Below are 14,201 nucleotides of genomic sequence, written 5' to 3'. Positions count from 1 at the left end.
AAGGCATTGGCATTAAGGAGGCGAATAAGGCCTCCCATGGCCAAGAAAGCTGTCAGTGAGAACTGGAAACACCCCTCTCTCAGCGACACCACAGGGGTGAGAGCGAAGGAACAGCTGCTGGCTCAGTTGGAGGAGCTCGTGGGGAGAAATGAGAGGCCTCAGCATCACAGACAGAATTGCCTCAGAGTCCTGCACGGTCTTCCCACCCACTTGGCCTCGCAGAGGGCTGACCAGACAAAGGGGACCAACCAGTTTCACAGAGAGGCAAACTGAGGCCTGACAGGGAGAGCCCTTCTGTATGGCCACATTGAGACTCACCCAGAGCAATGCCAAGCTTGGCCTCCTCGCAATCCCCTTGACATCAGGGTCAATGTAGGCCTGACCCCAGTCAGCCTCCAGCCTGAAAGGTTGTTGGCCTGAGTCTTGAAAGCAGGTCAGTGCCCCAGGAGAGCCGCTGCTAGACCCCACTCTGAAAGGACAGCTAGTCCCCTGGCGGCAAGGACCTCGCCTCAGCTCCCAGAGGAGGGGGGCTGATTGCTGAGGCCTGCTCACCCCTGAGCAAAGCTGAGAGCCCTTCATGCAGAACAGGTTTTGCGCATGGGATCCCTACCCACTCGGAACCACTGAACACGGAGTGAAAAACTCTAATTCCCTTCGCTCGGCGGGGGCAGAAGGGGGAATCCCAGGAAAACCCCACTGCCTAGAGCTGGCAGAAGCACTGTTCTGAGTGAATCAGGTATCCCCAGATCCTTCCCGCATTCCCTGGAACCTCACTGAGGGAGGCCTGAGTTAAGGGTGTAAATAGCTCACAGCTCAGAACATAGGGGCATCTTGCACCTCCCCAGAGATGCCTGCCCATGGCCTGCCACAGCGTGCCCGTGGAACCAACCCGACGATGTCACCACGATGAGCTCACGCTCTGGAGCCCCTTGTCCCTGTGGCCGGGCTGCAGATCATTCATCGTGATAAAGCATCGGCTGGGAACTCGGGCTCATCTTCGGTTACCCAGCAAGGGCCACCAGGAGGCCACACACCCTGAAGTTTTGCTGGCACAGTGCCACACCCTGTGGTTCCTATTGGCTTCTTTCTTGCTGGAAGGACAGAGTGGAACAGCTGCTACAGAGACCACGTGGCCTGCAAAATCGACGGTATTCACCGTCTGGCCCGGTTACCAGAAAAGCCTGCCACTCCTGCCTTAACGTGATTATCTTATTGAAGCCTAACAGTTACACTGTGGGTGAGGTTTTATCACCCCTGCTTTGAAGGGTAGAAGCTGAAGACCAGGAAGTAGCTTGCTAGTAAGTGGCGGAGTCTGTAGCAAACTTAGGTGTGTCAGCTCCAAAGCCCAGGCTGGCTATAGGTATAACTCTGCCTGTCGGTAGGCACATCCAGTCGATGGGCAGGATGTTAGGAGTGTAGGGAAAGGTCTCATCTTCCCCCAGTGGGTCAGCGGATTTGGAACCATATTTTTAAATAAGGACTAGGTTAGGCTTAGGTCACTCCCAGCCTTCTCCCTTAGGACCCTGATCACAAGGAGTGGCTCTTAAGATCTTCCTGGCTAGAGTTTGCAGCCTGTAAATAAATCTGAAACCCAGAGGAGCCAGGCAGGCCTAGAGCAGCCCCTGGCCAGGCCAACCTCGGTTACCATGACAACGGAGTCATTTCCATTACAAACCCTGCAACAGGCTTCCAGAAGGTGATTAATGGCTGACCTCTGGGGGCTGGGAACTCTGGGGGGGTGGTGTGTGTGGTGGTGGATGGAGGGGTATTCCTTTCAGTCTGTGCTATACTTGGGCTAGCTACTTCTCTAACCCCCCACCCCCGAAATTGGAAGGTTAAAGTGAATTTCCTAGTTGGGGTGCAGATGCTAAAACACCCCATCCACCGTCCCCTTAAATCCTAAAAGTCAGCCCAAGGAGCACCTTGTAAAAATCTTGCTCCAGCCTTGAGCTGAGACAGTGGAGCCCAGGAAACTCAAGGGCAGACAAAGGAAAACAAGAAGCCAAGGAGGGAGTGCAAGCCTGTAAACTGGTTCACCCTTGCTGGATAAACGGCACCCACTCCCCAAAGGGAAAAGGTACAAAAAGAATTCAGTGAAGCAAGAAGCAGGTAGTAAAAGGCAGGGAATCCTACCTCCTTTGAGCCCGGAGAAAAGCCTTTTCTACAGACTCAAGAAGAGGAGTGGAGAAGGGTGGGCCGCCTGCCAAAGCAGTGACCCATGCTGTGAACCTGAGGAGACTCAGAGGTCCCTGTGTCCCCTCGACCATGGCCAGTGGGTGGGGGCCGACTCCACTGCCTGCCAGGAAGGGTAGGCACACAGGCCACGCTTTACACTAGGCCTTGGGGTGTCTGTTGCAGGGCCGTTCTGGGCTCATTTACTGACAGTTTTTCTCTCTGCTGTCATTTGAGTGGCTCTTTTTTTGTTTGGCCATTTTCACTGCTGAGGAGTCACTCCCCCTCCAGCCGGCTGGGGGCGGTCAGGCACTCGCTGTGTGGGTACCAGAATCCAGCATGGGGTGCGGATCAGTTTCATCCTTTCTGCTGAGTCAATGTGACTCTGGAGTTGAAACGGGACATTTCTGCAAGAGAGAAGAGAGTCATCTCACTTCTCTGGAGTCTGAGCACATTGCTGTGATGTGAACTTCAGGAAGAGGCTGCCTGCCCTCGCTCTGCCCCCCTCCCCTTTGGGAAAGTAGAACCAGGAAAAATCATCTCCCCTGTGACACCCTACTACCACTAAAACTATCCCTGAGTCTTTGCTGGCATCCCACAGCCGGCCCAAGACCAGAAACTCACCAAGCTAAGTGTCGTGGCTAAGATTCTCAGTCGACAGAATCTGTCCTACAAGAAACCTACTTTTCCTACAACTTGAGATGATTTTTGATTTTGAGCTCCCGTTCTGTGGCAGGGAGTCAGCCCCAGTTAATTCCAGGGCTCCCATTTTTCGCTCCGTGGGAGGCTGCCTCCAATCTGGGGAAGGGCTAGCTGGTGCCCTTTCATGGAGTGGGGCCACGAGTGATGATTGCATTCGCAGAGTCCTCTAGCCCCTCTGGCAGCCGCCCACACATGTCCTTGTCCCGTCTGGGCTGCAGCTCTCAGGACACACTGGTCTTCCTTCTCCCAGCCACACAGGCTTTCCAGGCTCCCTGGCCTCACTGAGCCATATGCCCACAGCTCTTAGCTGCACACCAGACATTCTGCTCTGTGGGGACCCAGGGAGGCGTCCTCTCCAGACACCAGATACTTCACAGAAGGTTCCTCTGCTCCCTTGACAGGCTAGGTACTCTGGAACCCAAGAAGTTGCTACATTCCTCTCCCTGGGAAAGGGGACACAAGTTTTTTTCTCCTTGGATCCCCACCTTCATCTGGAAGTTCTACTAGTGCACAGCCCCATCTCTGGACTCAGCCTGGAGCGTGGGGCAGGGCACACGCTCCTTCCTTGGGGCACCCACCAGGAACTAACTCTCCTGGTTCCCCAGCTCTCCTCCTTTCCTCTAGCCTATCTGGATGCATCTCGATCCCCTGGGGGCTTCATGGACTCTGATGGATTGAATATTGCTCCACATCTTCTGTTTTGTCCTTGGTTCTCTCTGCCCTGCTTTGAGGGCTCGACTTTTGAAACACAAAGTATAGGAATTGCTCTCTGGATATATCACTACTCCCTCAGTGCCTTGCTTGCCATCTCCCACAAGGGGAAGCGTGAGGTACAAGAAGCACTTGGGAAAAACACATCAGCCAATTTCCCCAAATACTATCCTGCTGTACTCTGCTTGCAGGGTCCTCCTTGGACCTGCACTTAGAGCTGTAGCGCTGGCTGGGGCCCATCGCCTCCTGACTCCGTGGAAGTCAACCTTTGCCCCAGATTTCCTTAAATTCTCAGACACCCTATGTTCTCTTGGTCACTTCTGACTCAAAGCAGTATTCCCTCTGAATTAGTTCTGCCTGTGACCCTCCTACTGGTCACACTCCGCCCCATCCCCTCCTTCCCATCTCCATGCCAACACTGTCTGCCGCAGGCCTTGGGTGCACGGGGCCTACTTTCCTTAGGAGGACACTATGGTTGTAAAGCACAATCATTTCTTTCCTTTAAAAAATAAACACAAAATGTGGTATTGGTCAGCCATACTAACCTGTTTAGTATGGCTGTTAGAAATAAGAAGATAGAAAACTTGCTGCAGTCCCCTTTGGAGACTGCATTGGAGACTGGTAGAAAAATTGCCTACGGCTGCAACCGTTGTTATGTGTGTTTTCTGTGAGTTACCCCTCATTGAGACTACCTGTAGCCTGGTTTAAATCTCAGCCTGACTTTCCCTGCCACTAGTGTGTGTCTCTTGTCCTTCAGTCAGCGTGTCTTGAGGGACTAGAGATTAAAATTAATATTAGCTTAAGTAGCAAACGGTTAGGATAATGCATGGCAAAACACAATGTAACAATTTCCAAATTGGCAGAGCTCTTTCTTTTCCATTTACAATTGAGAAGGGACTATCTTTATCCTAAGATGCTACTTCCACATGGGTGGAGGACGGGCTAGATGGGAGATGGGGATTACAGAGGGCGCTTGTTGAGATGCGCTGTCCTTTGTAAGTGATGAATCACAGAATTCTACCCCAGAAATCAATATTGCCCCATATGTTAACTAACAAAATGCAAATATACAAAATAAAAGTAAAATAAAGATGCTCCTTCCTGACAATGAGGTGACACTGGAGCTTAGAGAAGCACCCTGTGCTGGCACCATGAAGGGCCATGCTGGGCTTCCCTGCCTCCTGCCTGTCCGGTAGCTGCGGTCTCCCTCCCTGACTTCCCACCTGTCAGGGCCTCATCATCTCAGGGCCCCTGCCTCTCTGTCCCTCCCTGCCCCTTTCCTGTGCCAGACCGTATCTGTTCTGCATTCGCCTCTCCCTCCCCGGGCCCTCCTCCTGGCAGCCTGGAAGCTGGTAAACAGCCCTAACGTGATAATAGATGATAATAGGTTAATGTGTTACCCCTCTTTGGTAACATTTGCATTTTTACAGGATCTTTCTGAAGAAAACTCATTCTTAACAACAACATGACTGGGATGGGAGGATCTGAGCACCTGCGCCTGCAGGGCGTAAGGAATTGTATTTGTGACAAGAGGGGTTTTGATGCCTCAAACCACAGCTCTGTTCCCGGGAAGAGATCGAGAACAAGAGGCTTCTTAGGGGGCTTCTGGGCAAAAGGCCCTGAGATGCAGGCCAAGGACAGAAAGGGACTCTCACCTCATAGAGAAGGAAGAGACACCGCCCTGGAGACACAAATTCCTCAAAATAGAAATGGGGTGGGACAGAGGAAACCCCAGTAGAAGAGAAGCAATATTTCTGGGCCGTGAAGGTGCCTGGCCCTGCACACAGGAGGCTGGCACATGCTCCCCTGCAGAGACTGCTTCCAGGAGTGACACTGCATGAAACAGACGGATGCCGTGGGGCTGGCTGCCAGCCGCCTAGGGTGGGGCAGGGGATCCGGGGAATAGTGTGGGAGGAGCAGACATGCCGCGGGACTGTAGTGTTGCCAGAGTCCTGGGAGCCCACCTCTGAGCCACAGGACCTTCTCGATGGTCACCGGTGCTCTTCCTTGGAGCTGGCCATGCTGCAGGGCCACCAGGACTACTGTCCCGACCTCCCTCGAGCAGGCCACATGGCCTTCTACATTAGGGCTGGGCTGGCTGGAAACGGGGCGTTGGTGCACGGATGGCACATCTTAGCCTGGACCCTGGCAATTTCCTCTTGCCTTTTTGCAAGACCTGCCACCTCACTCCTCAATGATACTGCCGGTGACAGCGAAACTCTCCTCGCACTTCCCCCCGCATGGCCCTGCCTCACTCCCAGGGAGAACCCAGGCCCCAGGGGCTCTGACATGACCCTGGCTAACCCTAAGCCTCCCACCCTGAGCACTCTCCTTTCTGGGGGATTCAAAACAAGCAGCTGCCCGCAGCACAGTGGCCGCTGCTGCCAAGCATTTGGCTGGCACGAACAGAGCACAGGCCTGGTTGCATCTCAAAATAAATTCCACTTCCGTAAAACAATTCTGAGAGCCGCCGGCTGGCCACGTTGGCAGGGGCAGCAGGGAGGCTGACTGCCACAGAGGAGTGGGCCCTTCCAGGCTGTCGCTGCACGACCTTCCTGTGCCCGTGGCTCCTGGGGCCGTCAGCCCCCCGGTAAGGGGGTTAAGCAGCATCCAATGCAAATGCCTCCTCCAGAGGCCGGGCCACCTGGGTTACCTGTATACCTATGCTAGCCTCACAGGCTCAGCACAGGTGGCCCCACGGGCCTCTTCTCCAGATTCCAAGAGAGACTTAGGATGGGGAGGCTGGAAACTGAGCTCTACTGAGGGCCGCAAATACATACTTGGCACACACAGAAAGTGCCCACAGCAGGCAGCACATCCCAGACTTGCCCCTCTGCCATCTTGACCCGTGAACTTCTCATGGGCAAGGTCTCTGTGTTCTCTGTGACCCCCACCATGCCAAGTAGGAAAGGGATCAGGATCCGTCCAGGTGCTTCCAGGGTAAGGGGATTGACACCAACAGGTAAAAGTTACAGGTAAGAGCAATTCAGCTCTATTGAAAGAACTTTCAAACAGGCAACTCGATCTAAAAATAATGGGCTATCTTGGGAGCTAATGAGATCACTGTCCCTAGAGGTGTTCAAGCAGAGGCTCAAAAGCCACCTGCAAGAAATAGAATAGTCGGCAAACGCTAGCGGATGGTTGCTGAGTTGACTTCTAATGGTTGTTTAAAGCCATAGTGCATGTAAAGGACTTCTGATTGGAGGAAAGAATATTGATTGAGTATCGCTACCCCACTTAGAATCACCACATTGCACGGAGAGAGATGGAAAGGTAAATTAACATTTATTGAAATCCATTATTGTCCTGGACACATTATCTTTAATCTTCACAAGTATATGAGGTGGGGTTTCTTATTCCTGTTTTACAGTGAGAAAAACAGATTTCAGAGAAGCTAAGAACCTTGCCCCAAATCACATTGTGTAAGCAGGCAGCACAGCAGGATGGGGGTCAGCTCTCATGGCAGTCCGGCTGCATGACACCCCGCTTCCTCTGAAGAAGCTAACATTGCCTCCCCTCTATGCTGCCCTCCTGGGGCTGCAGCCTTCTCTTTCTTCCATGGAGAGGCCAGTCTGACCCGCCATAATCTGTCACTGAAGCCGACTCATCAGGCAGGATCTTGGGGTCGGGGGGGGGCAGGCACCCACAATTAAGGAAGTGTACTCGCCCAGGCAGAGCACGTGGGATATTCGCAGGGTTGATGAGAGCCTGTGTACTTTTCACTATTGCTGCTGCAGTGAGAGGCGTCATGGCAGGTGTCAGGGAAGCTGCCACTTTGGCAGTTTACGCGCAAATTGCAGTATTGTTTACAGCAGCCCAAGCATCCCTAGGGGGATCTGAGACCCAGCAATGCGGCAGCTTCCCCAGCAGGAAATCCCCAGAGTGGCCAGTGATGTGAGGCTGTGGTTGGTTCTGGGTTAGGGGACCGGCACAGTCTGGGGTCAGACGAGGTGCTGCAGGTCGGATACTTTGCTGGCTTAGGACATTGCTGGTGAAAACATGGCTTTGTGCGGTCAACAGCACTCCTGCCTGGAGTGCTCTGAACTCTTCCTTTAGTTGACCTTGTGCCCTCTCTTCATCTACTTTAACCCCATGGGGAAACCGAGGTGAGCCAGAACTGAGAAAGACACAAGTTTTAGCTCTGAGCTGGATTGTGCAGGCCCAAGTCTTCTGGAAGCTAGTACTTAGGGATCTCTTTGCTCCTTGCTTCATTGAAAGAAGCCCAAGGTGGCAAAGAGAGAGTCCTACCATTCTCCGCAGGCCCAGAGAAGCAGCAAGGAGAGCAGCCAGGCAGAGACTGGGGAAGTCTGCTGGAGCCCAGCCATGAGACCTGGCTTCTCTAGCCCCACCTTGGTTTACTTTTATACCTGGGCTTGCTAAGACCTTCCCTGCAGGGAAATGACCCAGAGACTGTCCCTTCTTCACCTGCCAGCTCCTCCCTAGCCACTCCTCTGTAGCACCTGCAGAGTTCCTGCCCACTGGGTCACCTCTCTGTGGGTCTCTCCCTCAGGGCTCCTGGCTCAGCCTCGCTGTGATCACTCTTCATGGAAGGTGAAGCAGTAGATCCTAAAGCAGTGAGCACTGAGCCTGAATGAGGAACTCACTCATTCTAGTGATGCTCAGAATCAGAAGCCTTTGGAGTTTGCTGTTTAGGAGATGGTTAACGTCCAGCCACTCCAAGCCAGGGCCTGACACGGGCTCAGAGCAGTGACTTGGCGGGGAGGGGGCTAGGTTCCTGAAGGAAGGTCCCAACCGCAAGCAGCCTTTCATCTGCCCAACAGCTGCTCCTTCTACTCCCTTGAAGTGTCCTGAAATGGGACATGCTCCTGAGGCACTGGCCGAGGTGGGGACTGCAGTGTTTCCAAGTGAAATCCTGTCCTGCGGACAGGAAATGTGACCATTCATTTGCTAAACTTGTCAGCCCATAACTGAGCTTCCTGTGTGCATTTCTACCCAGCAGGGACAAGGCAGGGGGGTGAGCAAGCTGGTTGGAAGTAGGGACACGAATTCATAATCAGGATTTACCAGATCCTCTTAGAGGGAGTCAGCATTTATGTGGCAATGAGATTATTTACAGAGCTATGAGCGATAGCAATAGATGGTCAAAGAGCCTTGAAAAGCAAGAGACCGGAGCAGAGGGGTGGAAGTCTCCAGAGGCCTGTTTTTGGAGCCAGTGGGCAAACGATTCTCCGACCACAGCAGACATCACGACCGAATTCATACAGCCCTCAGTGACTAGCGGTGTCACATCTTAGCTCTGAATCTTACAGTTGGAATTGATGAGATAATGGTTTATAGAGTAAAAGAAACAAGATTTGTGCTTTGTTTGTAGCGGAGGATTTTTTTCTCTTCCTTCCCCCATGTGAAAATCAGGTGATATTGAAAATTCAAGCCCCTCGAAATAGGAGGCAGAGAGCAGACTCCGCAGGCAGCCCTCGCCTGGCGGAACAGCAGAAGCTGACATCAGAGGGGGCTCCAGGTCAGAGAGGTGTGGAGCCCCACGTGACAGGGTGCTTCCATCAGGCCCAGGTGGGGTCCTCGGAGAGCTCGACACCCCCAGCTCCTCCCGCCCCAGTCCAGACACCTTCCTGGGCTGGGCCCGAGGCTCTCGCTTGTTTTCAGGGCAAGCCTTACATGGGTCCCAAGGGGGCAGGGCGAGCAGAGTGGGGAGTGTAGGAAGAAAGTGCACTTTGCTGTTTATCAGCTAAGCGCTGGTGTCTGAAAGCCTCAAACTGAAGGCATCAATAATTCAAACATTCATATGCTGGAGAGTATTTCCCTTTTTGTCACATTTCTGGCCAATTGATTTCCCCTGACCACAAACTTGCTGCTTTTAGAACATCATTAATAACAAATCGACTCTGGTGGAATCTGCCCTGGGAGGGGGCATTGTCTGGGAAAGGTCCCTGACCTTGTTTCCTCTGAGAAGAGGGGCTCTGGGGCTCTGGTCAGTCACAGTGGCATGCTTTGGTGGCAGAGGGACCTGGGAGCAGAGAAAAAAAGTGGCCCGCTCTGTACCTCCCTAGTCAATTGCCAGAAGCCTTAGATAGGGTTACTGGGGGAAAGGGGCAGCAGGGGGGTCTAGAACAAGAATACAGTGTCCAAACCTCTCTCTAGCCCCCTCCTTACCCTCCAGCCGCCCCCACAGGGTCCTATCTCTGGAGGCTTCCAAGTCTGAGTCCCAAAGCCCCACGAGATGAACACCACTCAGGGGTCTGGGATGAGCTAAACAGATGATAACGCACAGTGCCAGCTGGGGCCCCGCCTCAGAGCCCTGGGCCTCCCTGCTCAGGCCACTCAGCGCAGTGAGTGAGGCCAGCTTCCCTTCTCTGAGGCCCTTGTGGCAGCACTTCTGTCCCTGCTGGCACCAGGTGGTCTCTCTGCCTTCTTCTCCAGGGATTCTCTTAGCCTCCTCTCCACCCGCACAGAGTCTGGCTCTCAAGACACGGCCTGTGATGGGTGCTCACTAAGTACAAATGACTAAGAAAACTTTCTCACAATCCTGCCCAGGGAGTGAAGTACGGCCACTGCCTTGGGCCTCTGGATTTATCCAGAGGAGTGAGTCTCTAGTGGTGGCGCTTTCGGCAGCTTGGGAGAATGGCTGCAGAGGGCTTTTTACCTGAAATCAGACAAGATGGCTAGGCCTATTTCACCCACATAAGGCTGCTCCCGATTAAAACTCCCCCCTCTCTCACTGTGCTGGGCAGAAGTCCTTCTGGAAGGGTATCAATAGAAGCATGTAGAAGATCCTGCCGTGGCAGTGCCCCATTTAGAGAAAGGGGAAGGGTCCCTTCCCCTACTCCTGGGCAGGGTCATCTCCAAGGTGTGAGCGCCAACATGCCTCTTCTCCCTCCTCCACACCTTCACACCCATCAAGCCTCCTCCAGCCCACCCAGCCCTGCCAAGCCAGAGCTCTTACAGGAATCCCTGTTATAGAGAGGCTGTGATCAAAACAGGGGTGAACAGTCTAGCATTTCTGCTCCCATCCCTAGAGTGGCAAGCGCTAACATCAGCCAAGATGGGGCCTCCCAAAGGGCTGAGCTCTGCTGATCCCATGGCAGAGCCCTCTCTGCTCCTACCCAGCCCCATGGCTTATATCCCTGGAAATCTTTTGGTTGGCCTGATATTGATTTGGCTTTGAACAGAAGTCAGTAAAAAATACGCACACCACAGGTCTGAAATAGAATCTGCCTTTTGCAGTTATAGCAAATACTACTACACTTGCTGGGTCCAATTTGAACGTGGCTACCCCAGGACAGGGCCCCCAGCGTCCAGAGATGCCTGCTGTAGCCAGTCTTCATCTTATAAGACCACAGGGGCCCAGCGACAGTGGGCAGCTTGTCACGGTGTTTTACGGGCAGGATAAACATTTGTGTTACATTCACATGCACAGCATGGAGTCTGAGCCCACTTTATGGCTAAGCCTGGGGAGATTGGAGGGCTGCGCTGAGCCAGCTACAGGGAAATGTACTTTCCTGGTGGCTTTCCAAGAAAATCGTTTGGGCTTGCAGATTAAGGAAGTTATGGGCCTGGATGGGCAGAGGCTGAAGCCAATAGATCTCCCCAGTCCAACATCCCCTCCCAGATGGGTTGACCCCATACACCTCAGGATACACAGCATCTGCTAGGCCATGCCTCCCCCCAAGCCCCTGGGAATTGTCTTGTCCTTGAATGGGTGTTATAGCTGCAGAGGACTTGATAGTTTATCTAGTCTCGGTGGAATAACAGGCTGGAGAGGTTGAATATCTGCCCTAAGAGCACCTTGCTGATAGTGATTTTGTGTCTGTGGATTTCTTCCTACTGGAAATCTTTGAGAAGGCCTTCTTTTTTCCAAACTTCAGATTTCTTTCTTTTTTTTTTTTTTTTTGGCAGGGTTATCTCTAGAAGAGATCAGACTGGGAGAGATGTCCTGCCTTGGGCAGAAGAGCACAGCTGGTGAAGTTTTCCATCCACATCCTACATTCCCTGTTCTACATTTTCCCACTCTTTCCCCTAGAAAGAAACTGACTTTTATTAAGCACCTAACATAAACCAAGTTGTTTTCAATTTACAGCAACTCTGTGAGGCGGGGGTTATTAGTCCCATTGCAAGTGTAACCACCATGTTGAGTAAACAGGGCCCATGAGATATATTCAAAAGGCAAATTTGTGTTTGTTTGCCACTGTCCCTTTAAACTGGCTCTATGGCTAGTCCTTTTCCTTGACCCTGGGTAAAATCTCTGACTTTTCTGCTCGCTCTTAGAGACTCGAAGTCTGACTTAACTTTACATCACCAACATAGTACCTAGATTCAGTAGACTACTCGCCACATCAGTCTTTACACAGAGACATAGTAATCGGGACATTATAGGTTCCTGCTGTGCTAACAAACAACCCTAAAAGTTCAGCAGTTCTTGCATGAGTTCAGAGTCCACTGGAGGTCAGGAGACTCCCCCACAGCTGTCCTTCATGTGGGGACTCAGTCGCTTTGTCTCGTGGTTCCATGTTCCACAGGGAAAGAGAGAGCCTAGAGGATCATATAGGGGCTTTTTCGCTGCTCAGTGAGACATGATACACATCACTTCCAACCACATTTCCTTCCTCAGAACTAATCATATTGTTCCACCTAACTTCAGAGAAGGAAGAAAAGTGAAGAGAAACCAGTGAATACGTGACCTTGTCTGTCAGTCAGAATAACCCTACACGCACTCCCACCTCAGCTTCAGTGGCTGCTGCCACAGGGTAAGAGGCAGAGAGGAGGGGTGCCATGAGCTTCTTTTTTCTTTCTCAGAGACCTCCCCTCTGCTCAACTGCTTCTGACTCCTCTGGTGTTGGAGCGATGGGAGGAAGGGGAGCTGAGAAGAGCAGGGACCTTTTCTGACAAGTGCGGTAGTAAAACGGCTTCAAGAGCTCTGGGTCTGGAAGATGTCTAAAGCCTCTTTCTCTCCCATGGGTGTTCTCCTGACTTGTCAGAGGCCCCACGGGGAGCAAAAGACAGCATTTGCCATGTCTCAGGCTCTGTGTTGCCTTCCCACTGGCCACCCCTCCCCAGGCCCTGGTTTTCAGACGGCCCACTCCACCCAGATTCTCCCTGTTGGATTTCCACTGCACCCCCTTGGGCAAGGCTTAAAATGTATTTGGGCCAATTCTCTTCCCCGTCAGGGTCTAGAAGGGCCATAGTAAAGTTTATTGCCTCTGTTGCCCTGACAAACTCCAGTCCCAATCCAGCAGCAATCCTCCTTAGCTTCTCAGCCACAGCAGCTGGCTTTTGGGCCACGATGCCTTTGAAGTTTCATGGGCAGGAGTCAGATATCAGCTTCCTGGGTCCCTCTAATTACAGGGGATCATATGAAGCTCTCCAAGTGATGCTTTCTTGTGACTTGAGGTGCAGGAGAATTATTCTACTCTTTCCTTTCATGGGGAAGGGAAGTGCCAAACAGGGCTCACCTCAGAGGCATTCTCTTTTAAAACCCTCTCTTGATTTCCAACAATTTGACAATATAGAATTTCTGTATTGTGGGTGAGGGATTTTGAGAGTTGTGGTAATGGATTTCCAGATAATTCTTTTGTAAATTCTGCATGCGGTCCAGCATGCTTCAATCAGTTTAACATTCTGTGACACATGACAGATGCTCAACCCAACTCAGGCTGGTTGAAGAAAAATGGAGGCCTTATTGCAAGGACATTGGGGTATCCCATGGAACCCGATAGCTTGAATTCAGCTGGGGTTTAGGACTTACTATAACCAAGGGCTCAGATTCCTTCAGGGGTCTATCTCTCATATCACTACACCTGCCCTGGTCTCTGCTTCCGCTTTTCCCTCTCTCTGCAAACTGATTTAATTCCCTTACTTCTCTGGTCTAATCATGGAAAACATGGCTGCTGGGAGCTCCTAAAATACACATCTGATAGTCCAGCTACACTTACACATGCAAAGAGACTTTTCATTCTCTCAGGCCCAAGACCAAAAATTCTGGGGAAGGAGACAGACAGGATCAGCTTGATTTCACCTTGATTTATTAGCTCTGTTTGGGGGTAGGAACTCATGATAATGTAGCAGCTCCTCTTGCAGCCCTGGCTGGTGCGTGAGGTGGAAAATCTCAGAAGGCGGCAGTTGCTAGGAGCCCGTAGGCACTCCTTCAGCTGTTGAGTCACTTGGACTTGTGCTAATGTGCCTGGTGGTTCAAACCCTATCTTCAGTAGGATTGGAAGGTGGTGATAGGGTTCTGGTTTGTACAGAAGCCCATGGATACCAGCCCAGCTCCAGGAGTTCTCTCTTCTTACCTCTTTCACCAACAAAGACTTATTTTCCATTAGAAGGAAAGCATTTATCTCATATTGCTTTGAATTGTGAGATATCTGCCCAAGAATGTAATCTTTCATACAAGATTACAAATACCCAAGTTCCAGGGGCTATGTTTTTGTGATGTTTCTATACCCCAATTCGTCCCAGCACTGCCTTATACACACAACAATTATATTTAGTGAATGTATGAACAAACGAATGAATGATTCCAAAGGATGTGAACCCGCTGAATCCGTTAAAAACTAAACTGAGGATGACTAAGGGAAAGCATTCATGGACCTTGGATAAAATTTCCTGCTTCCCTCCCAGAAAGTCTGGGTTTCATATACAAA

The sequence above is a fragment of the Martes martes genome (genome assembly GCF_963455335.1).
Source record: "Martes martes genome assembly, chromosome: 10".
In the NCBI taxonomy this organism is placed as follows: Eukaryota; Metazoa; Chordata; class Mammalia; order Carnivora; family Mustelidae; genus Martes; species Martes martes.
Note: the sequence above shows the minus strand (reverse complement) of the source record.